We start from the raw sequence: 9,660 nt of genomic DNA on the forward strand, positions 1-9,660 counted from the left end.
GGTTTTGTGCTAGACAGTATTTTGACCGTGGGAAAAGCTCAAATTCATGTTTTTGGAACTTGATTAAGTGTGTAATAGTTTTTTAGTTTGATTTATTTTATAATGTACCTTGACAAAGAAGTAGTAAACACTTACAGTAACACTTTAGTTTAGGGACCAATTCTCACTATTAACTAGTTGCTTATTAATATGCATATTACTATGTTGACTGTTTATTAGTACTTCTAAAGCGCATATTAATGCCTTATGCATGACCATATTCTAGATCTCTTAATTCTACCCCATATCCAAACTTAACAATTACCTTACTAACTATCAGTAAGCAGACAGTTAGGAGTTTGAGGCAAAAGCCATAGTTAATAGTTAGTTAATAGTGAGAATTTGTCCCCAAACTAAAGCGTGACCATTTTTACACTACAAGTTATTGTCACTCATCAAATCCTTTGTGCAAAACCCTTGTGGAAATGGCAAAGAACGGAAAATGGCTCTGATCACCATTGCAGATTTGTTTATTCATGTTTAACACTGCCAAAAATGACCAAAAGTCCCATGCATTTTACAACATGTATTAATATGGCATTCTTTAAAGCAACTTGACGTACAATGTAAATTTGTAGTTTCAAAACTGCAATAGTTTTTTGATATGACAACATGTAAATACCATGTTGTCTGGACAACATGGTATTCATTGAAAAGCCTTGGAGTGCCGTGTAAAATACCATGTTATGGTACACAAATATGGTAATATGTCACAGTAAATTTTTGGATTTGATGATTCTTCTGCACTCCTATTTTTTGTCAACATGGCACCAAGGTAATACCATGTTTTCCAAACATGCACTTTGGACAAATACCTTGAAGAAACATAATTATCATGGTGCATGAATATGGCTATATTTCAAGGTATTACCATCTGATCATACCATTGTACAGAATTTGTATGCTAGTCAAACTCCAAAAAACACAAGCTTCCATCTAATACACAAACCAATCACAAGCCACACTTTCCTTGATCTGCCACTGTGCCAGTTATACTGGAGTGACATTTAGTCTTTAGGTTATAGGCTGCGGGAAATCATAAAGCTTAATAAACGCTAATGCAATTTCATCCTCTGTCAACTCAGTGCTGCGAGAGTGTTTGGTAAAACATGTCAATTCTGACTGCGCAAATGAACCACGTAATGGCCACAGGCAAAACTCAGAGATGAGAGTCGTCTCACAGCATCACTGAACATCACGTCTACCTGTGCACCATCACCTGTCTGACAGAGATTTATGACTTGACAGAACCGAAGCCTGTTAGATCAACACCGTCAACCATTTTACAACAACCTACACTGCATTTGTGGATTTGCAAGTTGCATTATGGATTTAATTTAAATATGGGCTTTTAAACCCCCCCAAGTACTCTGTTTATCACAGCAGCCGTCAGCTGAGCCATATGGCTGTGCAAACAATCTCATCCAGGCGTCTGGAACGTGCTATTTCCTATTCAAGTCACTTGTCACCGTGTCTGTGTGCTATTCAGATACTGCTTGTTTGAGAAGAGGAGGCAGATCCCAGTCTGTCATTTTCAACATGTCACCTAATTATTATTGCTGTATGAATTGCCTTTTGTTTTGTTGAGATTTTTGCTTGAAGTTTCATGTTGTCTCATATTGGCGATGTCATTGAAATCATGGCAGTCTCACGTTCTAAAGCTTGTCATGAGATGTATAATTGTCTCACTGTCCTGCTGGTGGAACTGGATTCTTCAAGGGTTCTTGAAGGGTTAATTATAGACACAATGAGTTTCATGAGCCTTACAGGCCTGTCAGGCTGTCTTCTCCTCCCTCTCCCTGTTCTTTTGTGTTCCCTTTAGTCTAGGTCGCTTCCCTGGAGTGATACATTGCAAGGTCAGCAAAAATATAGCTGAATGTTTTACCCTCACTCACCATCTCTCCCCTCTGCTTTTTCAAACAGCTTTGACTCTTGACTTTGAAGCATTCGGGATGCTGTGGGAGAGAGTGGCGTTCCAGCAGTGAGAAGTGATGAACGCGGAAGCGCAGAGGAGAGAGCAAAACAAAACACCAGTCACAAATTAGAAGTACAAAACGAGGATTTGTAAAGAAAAATGTTGCAGGATTTCGATATAAGCTAAGAGGTGACTTACGCTACGCCTATGTCCTATGTCATCCGCTGGAACGCCACTCGCTCGTGAACATGCGTACGACAGTTAGCTGAAGCTAGAGGTTACGATTTAGAAACATTTTCAAATATGGATAGTTTTCTTACACAAACGCGTCGCTTCACTTCAGAAGGCCTTTATTAACCCCCCGAGCCGTGTGGAGCACTGTTATGATGGATGGATGCACTTTCTTGGGCTTCAAAATCTCACCCCCCGTTCACTGCCATTATAAAGCTGGGAAGAGCCAGGACATTTTTTATTCGTCTGAGAGAAGAATGTCATATACACCTAGGATGGCTTGAGGGTGAGTAAATCATGTGGTAATTTTCATTTTTAGGTGAACTATACCTTTATTTATGGGGACATCAATGTAAACCACCCCCATGTGACCAACAGTGTCATTCATTAATGACCTGTAGTGAGCCTTCCTTGATCAAACACCCGCAAACATACGTTAATGTGTGGATTTCTAATACAGTGACTATGGTGATGGACACCAGCACATTCCAGATCAAATGAACTGTCTTCAGATGCATTGTCGTTTTTGTCTATCTATTAGGCTTCTATCTTGTTGGTGGTTCAATTCATCTCACAAGCCCTGCCTGGCACTGAGCTACTCTTTTTTTTTTTTCTCTCTCTCTTTACACAATAGTAGAGGTGAATTTTACCTCTATATACTTCCATTTAAGGAATCCTCCCTTGCATCTGGCCTAGATATGTAAACGCAGTGTCCATTGCTGACAGCATCATCATCCATCTCTCTAGGAATGTAGGATCCACACAAACTGTCCCTTAGACCTGGAGCAGCTAGAAATATGAATGCCTGCAAAAAACTATTCATCATGAAAGAAAGTTCTTGGGTGCCTTCCAACCACTAGTAGCTTTGTATTGTTTGTGGAGAATCACAAATTGAAATCCTCCCCAAGTGTACATGAAAACACAACAGCGCATTTGTTTTGTTTTCGTCTGAGCGCAGCTGTGTGTGAATTTTGAGGGGCATCAAGGACACACTGATGTTTTCTGCTGATGAATAGACATGATTTTGCCACACGCTCTGTTACATAACTGAGCACAGCAGCTCTGTTGTCCATGGCAGGGGTGAGGTTGTTGAGGTCAGTGCTCGGCACACACAGGGCAGGACACAATGTTATCTGAAAGACGGCAAATAAAGACATAGACATTGCCCTGTAAATTTAGGATGGCATTGCCCATCAGCAGAGCCAGATAGAAGCTGCAGACTTTTCTTTTCTTTTCTGTACTGTCAGAAAAAGATGTGCAAAAATTGTACCTTGAAGGGCCTGATATACTCATCATAAAGTTCTTTATCATTCTTTGCTTAGGGGTGAATGTGAATACCTTTGCAGCGGTATATTGTTAGTGAACATCCTGATACCACCCATGCTGCAATATGTGCTGTGTGCTTTAATCTCATAAGCAAATAATTAGTGAGAAAACAGCCATTAAGAAAGCATTTGATCATAGTAATCTGCAAATATTTGCACCAGCTCTGCAATTCAGCATGCCAGTCAAGTCACATTTATTTATATAGCACTTTATATAATAAATTGCTTTATATAAAGAGACTTTATATGGAACCCCGTTTCCTCCACTGAATAAAAAATAAAACAAGGTAATTGTGACTTCTTATCTCATATTTCTGACTTTTCTCGCAATTGCGAGTTTGCATCTTCCAATTCTGACTTTTTTCTCAGAATTGCATGATATAAACTTGCAATTGCCAGTAATAAAGTCAGAATTGGGAGATATAAACGCAATTGCAAGTTTATATCTCACAATTTTTTTATATCTTGCAATTCTGACCTTTTTTTCCCTCATAATTCTGACTTTTTTCTTGCAATTCTGACTTCTTTTCTCATTATAAAGTCCAATTCTGAGGGGGAAAAAACTATTTTCTTACAATTGTGAGTTTATATTTCGCAATTTTGACTTAATTTCTTAGAATTGCAAGTTTGTTTCTCACAATTCTAACTTTTTTTTAAAAGTCAGAATTGCGACAAGTAAATTTGCGATTGTGAGAAAAAAGTCAGAATTATGAGATAAGTTACAATTATTTTTTATTCAGTGCAGAAACAGGCTTTTAGCAGCTTTACTGTATTAAACATGAAAAACAGTGTTGTTTGCAATTATAATTACAACTTCAGGGGCCTTAGAGGGTACTGCCACAATGACACGCTTTTGTACCCCTAAAAGGGCACAATTTTTGCAAAATCTGTGGAATGGATTTGAGCATGGTGTGTTTAAAATGTTAAACAGAGCTGAGATATGTATACTTCAACTTACTAGAAAACTGTATGTGGGCCTGATCAATAGGGTTTAATGGGATTAATTACAGTCTACACTCAATTTGACAAAAAAATTATTTTTTTACAAAACAAAACAGAAGAACAAAGCAAAAACCCATAACAAAACAAGACAGAAAACCAAATAAAAAACACCAATCTTTGTTTAAATTAAAAAAAAAAAAAAAACTGAAAGCACAATACCAAAAATAAACAAAACAATAATACAAACGAATGTGCAAAAACTGTTCCTTTAGAGGTACAATAGCTTGTCACTGGGACAGTACCCTTAAAGGGACATCTTTGTACCTTATCTATCCCCAAAAGCTTCATATTTGAACATTAGAGTAGTAATACGTACCCGTAAGGTACTTTTAACTAAAGTTACTTTTGCAAAACAAAACAAACATATGAGGGTTGAGAGATCATTACTAGAGCAATAAACCAAAAACAAACCAAACAAAACATACAGTGGCATTAAATGGTTTGTAGTGAAGTGTAGGAATGAAAAAGACTTGTAGGCTTTTAGTGTATCTTAAGAGCATTTGTTGCTCATACAGCAGATGTGTTGATACATCAAGGATTTCTGCATCAGTCACACATAAACCCACCATCAGAAAGCCTCAGAATTGCTTGTTTGGGGTTTTGGTAACTGGCTTTTAAATGAATGGGGCTGATGAAAGCCCACATTACTGGTAAAACTACCATCTCCCTGTCCCGCTTTAATGCTTGCTTTGTAGTTTTGCTAATGGGTTGTTTGATGTGTGTATGAATGAGCACATTTCCCTGTTTATGCAAAACCACAAAGTGTTTGACTGTGGTAATTTATCAATTAATATGTGAGCTTTTCTCTCCCTCTTAGCATTCTTTCTCTTCATCTCTGTCAGTTCAGTACAGTATTGGAAGGCACTAAAACAAACACTATATGCAATGGTGCACATATGAAGAACTACATTTGTACATTTTCTGAAGAAAATGCCAATGTCCCTACAAGTGCAAGTTGTGCAACATAATGTGGTTGCTAAGGTTTTGAGGGTTTGTTAGCGTGCTTCTGAGTGTTTGCGAGGGAGTTCAGGATTTTAGATATGGCTTGTGTCTCTCTCTCAGTGTACATCTAGAATTTATTTGTCTGTTTTCATCTTCCAGCTGAAAAATTGTCAGTGCAATCAATTTGAATTGTAGTAGCAGGCCTTTCAGCAGAAAACCACAAGATCTGAGGTATCATCAAATACCTGAACAAAGTTTAGAGATGCCATACATGTTGTTATATGAAAGTTAAAGGATCTGAATGTAGTGGGATGGGTGTAGACCAGTCTGTGTGTCTGGCCTTTCCTTCTGAGCATTTAAAGGTGACATATCATGAAAATCTGACTTTTCCAGGTTTTAAAGGCAGGGTATGTGATTTTTCAAAAACACTTTAGAAAACTGATTCGGGCCGAATCGCAAAACTAATTTGTAGCCAATCAGCAATAAGGGGCGTGTCTACTCGTGATGTGGAGGAGAGAGCTTTCAGTGCATGGGACGGACATTAGCCGAGCCGAGCGACAGAGAGACCAGAAATCACTTACTCTGCCTTTAAGTGCTATAATCAGGTCCCCGGTGCATCTACTAACCATGGAAACGTGAAAAAGATTAACTCAGTAACTTTGTTTTGGTAAGCGTTTTTGTGCAAGCGTCTGAGAAAACGAGTGCGTCTGATTTCGCTCCCTTGGTGACGTGGCAAAGGGATCTCATTATAATATTATCGCCCCTTAATCTGCACGTTTCCACCCATGGCACCGTCATTTGATTTCGCAAGCGACAACGGTGTACCAGTTTCAATGCCATGGCAAAAGTTTGAGCAAAACATGCTAACTGTTCTGTCTTTGGCTGCACAGACGAGCACAGAACACTATTTAGAGTCCCTGCCTCGGAGGAGACAACAGAGCAGTGGATTTATTGATTTATTTACTGCTGCTGCCACACAGATCTAAAATAAACATGCGATTTGTTTCCCAGCAGTTTACCTTCACAGACACGACCCACTGTTTTTTGTAACTCCTGTGTTTTTTACGTAAACTTGTGTGTGAATGAGAACTTAGTTTAGTACCCGCATGCTGTGACAGCCGCTTTCTGTCCATATTCTTCAGATGTGTGCTCTCAGAAAACCATATATCAGAATAGTGTTCTGGCTGATCAGAGAGCAGTCTGCTGCTATAACTGGCCTGGTCGTGAAGCTTTACCATCTGACCAGCTCTGATTGAAACTGAAGCCTGGCTTTAATCCATGACCCTTCACCTGTCAGGCTGTACCATTCAGGCGCTCTTCATGCCTCCCTTGAGTTACTTCATGCTGTGCTCTGCTAGATGTCATGGCTCGTCAGTTTAGACTGTTTGTGCATAAATCACTGTGCGTTTGACTTCGTTGTGCCAGCCTCCAATCAGAAGACATTATTTACAAATACTCATTCACACATGCCGTTGTGACCGTTGGATATGCTAATCTGTGTTGACACACCTGCCGCTCATGAGCAGAAAGGCAGATGAAAATTGGGATTCTAGCTTGGGATGGATTTTTGATATCTTTTTCTGGTTACAAATTTCTTGTAGGCTCATTTATCTCCTTTATATCTGCCTCCCACTCCACCAAAAAAGAAAGAAAGAATCATTTAAAGAGAATTCCTCTGTACTACAGTATATTATGAGTCTCGATGTCTAATTTAAATCTTCTCTCATCTCAATTTTCGGTTCTCTTATATCTTTCATTTTCTATTTCAGATGTTTCACTGGCACGCTAAATAAGGCTTTTAGGGGCAATCCAAAGCTGAATCATTTGCTCAGTGTGTTTCAACAGAGGAGCTGCTCTGTGTGTCAGAGGGAAATCTGAAAGAGCAGCTTGACACTGTGAGAATCTGAGCGTTTCACCAGTGAATTTTGAAAGTGCCATCAGTGCCTCTCACAAAACCACTGCTGCTACATTATTAGTTATACAGTTATATTTAACTTTATTGAACTGCTGTTTTAACAATTCATTTCATTCTTTCAACATTAATTCCCCATAAACATTATCATTCACGTACCATAGTATATATTACACATAAAGTATATTTATTTAGCAATTTTTCCCATTTACTTTTTTTTCAGTTGAATTCCATTTATTTTCTGTTGAATTATATTTGAAGTTCAGTGAAATTCACTGTTAAAAGAGTAAATTTCATAAATTAATCGCATATTAATCACACATCAAATTTAAAATGACCCCCAAAAGATCATTTAAAGCCATTATTGTGTCAAAGCAGAGGAATGCACACGCATGCGTCGTGGTTCTCTCTATAGGTAAAATATTTTAATCGCATAATTTTTTCATAACTAATTAATTAGATTAATGCGTTAAATCAACAACCCTAATATATGTACATATATTAGTGCTGTCAAACTATTAATCGTGATTAATCGCATCCAAAATAAAAGTTTTTGTTCACATAGTATGTGTGTGTGTACTGTGTATATTTATTATGTATATATGAATACACACCCATGTATGTATATATTTAAGAAAAATGTTACGTTTGTATATTAAATATATTTATATATCATATACATTTTATGAATATAATTATATACATGTAAATACGTGTAAATATTTTCAAAATAGATACTGTATGTTTGTGTATTTATTTATATATATATATATATATATATATACATAATAAATATACACAGTACACACAGGTATATTATGTAAATAAAAACGTTTATTTTGGATCGCGTGGAACGTGTGTCTGTGTCTGTGTATATATATACTTTAACATTTCAAGTAACTTTTGTGAAAATAAAATGTCCAAATATGGGTGAAATATTGTTCCACCATCATTCAGCGTAACAGATATTTTTATGTAAAAGTGAAACAACATACTTATTCTGACCTGTGCTTATTAAAATATATAAAATAAAAAGTAATCAAACTAAATTGTATTATATTTTAAATGATTAAAAAGTTTGGGCTGACAAATGGTAACACCTGGTATCACATGGCTACTCGTGATATAATAATGATAATGGTGAGTGTTTAAAATGCAACTTATAGAAATCTGCATACCCCTACTGTATGAGCCATAGCAGGTACCACTCAAATTTTCTTTTGAAAATATATAAAGGTCTATTTCACAGACCATAAGCACCAATCAAGAATAAATGCATAAATGTATAATTTGTGAAGAGACTGTGTTGAGATTTACTGTATGATAAATCATAAAAAGGATCATTTGGGGTCTCAAAATAGCATCAATTAATCAGTCCCAGTAGTGAAGACACTATCTCAGCTGAATGGGCACACCATGGTTTCCCAGAAACGCCTCTAAGTTCCAGTCATTAGGTCCGTCTCTGAGGTACAAGCCTGTATCGAACAGCCTGTGTGTTTTCGGCACTTTGTCTGATCTTCCAGACGAATGCGCACGGAGGAAGATTGATGTGAGGAGCAGTCCAGCAGTAACATATCTCAGACTTATTGCTCCCATTGACTGCTGAGTGATGGCGTTGTTAATGTCTTTGTGGGATAAATAGCCAGGAAAGGGTGAAATTTACTGTCTATTAGCTGCCTTTCTGAACAGTGGTGGAAAAACCTAGTATTGATCCTACCTGGTAATCCTGTACAGACATGCTGTTGTTTAAAGCATGAGGTGAAATGAGGGAAGAGGCTTTACACCTGCACATTTCTCAAGATTACAGTATTATAGAGATCATTTGATTTGCAGCCTGTTACAGCGTGTTTGATCTCGCTCACTTTTTGCCACTTAAACAGTCTCTGTCTTTTACAGTACATTAGTGGCATACAGTAGGCTAAATGTGAGCTTCTATGTTTCTCTTATAGATACAGTGCATTATTTTCTCTTTTCTGTTTTAACAATAGGAATTAAAGTATATTTTTAAAGAAATTAATACTTTTATTTAGCAAGGGAGCATTAAATTGGCTAAAAGTGACATTTATAATATTTCAAATAGGCTTAAATACTGTTCTTTTCTATCTGTTCATCTAAGAATCCGATCAAATATTAAGCAGCACAACTTCTTCAACATTGATAATAATATGAAATGTTTCTTGAGCAGCAAATCAGCATATTAGAGTGATTTCTGAAGGATTGTGTGACACTGAAGACTGGAGTAATGATGCTGAAATTTCAGCTTTACTATCACAGGAATAAATTACATTTTAAAA

The sequence above is a fragment of the Sinocyclocheilus rhinocerous genome, unplaced genomic scaffold (genome assembly GCF_001515625.1).
Source record: "Sinocyclocheilus rhinocerous isolate Xijiao unplaced genomic scaffold, SAMN03320098_v1.1 scaffold263, whole genome shotgun sequence".
Lineage (NCBI taxonomy): Eukaryota > Metazoa > Chordata > Actinopteri > Cypriniformes > Cyprinidae > Sinocyclocheilus > Sinocyclocheilus rhinocerous.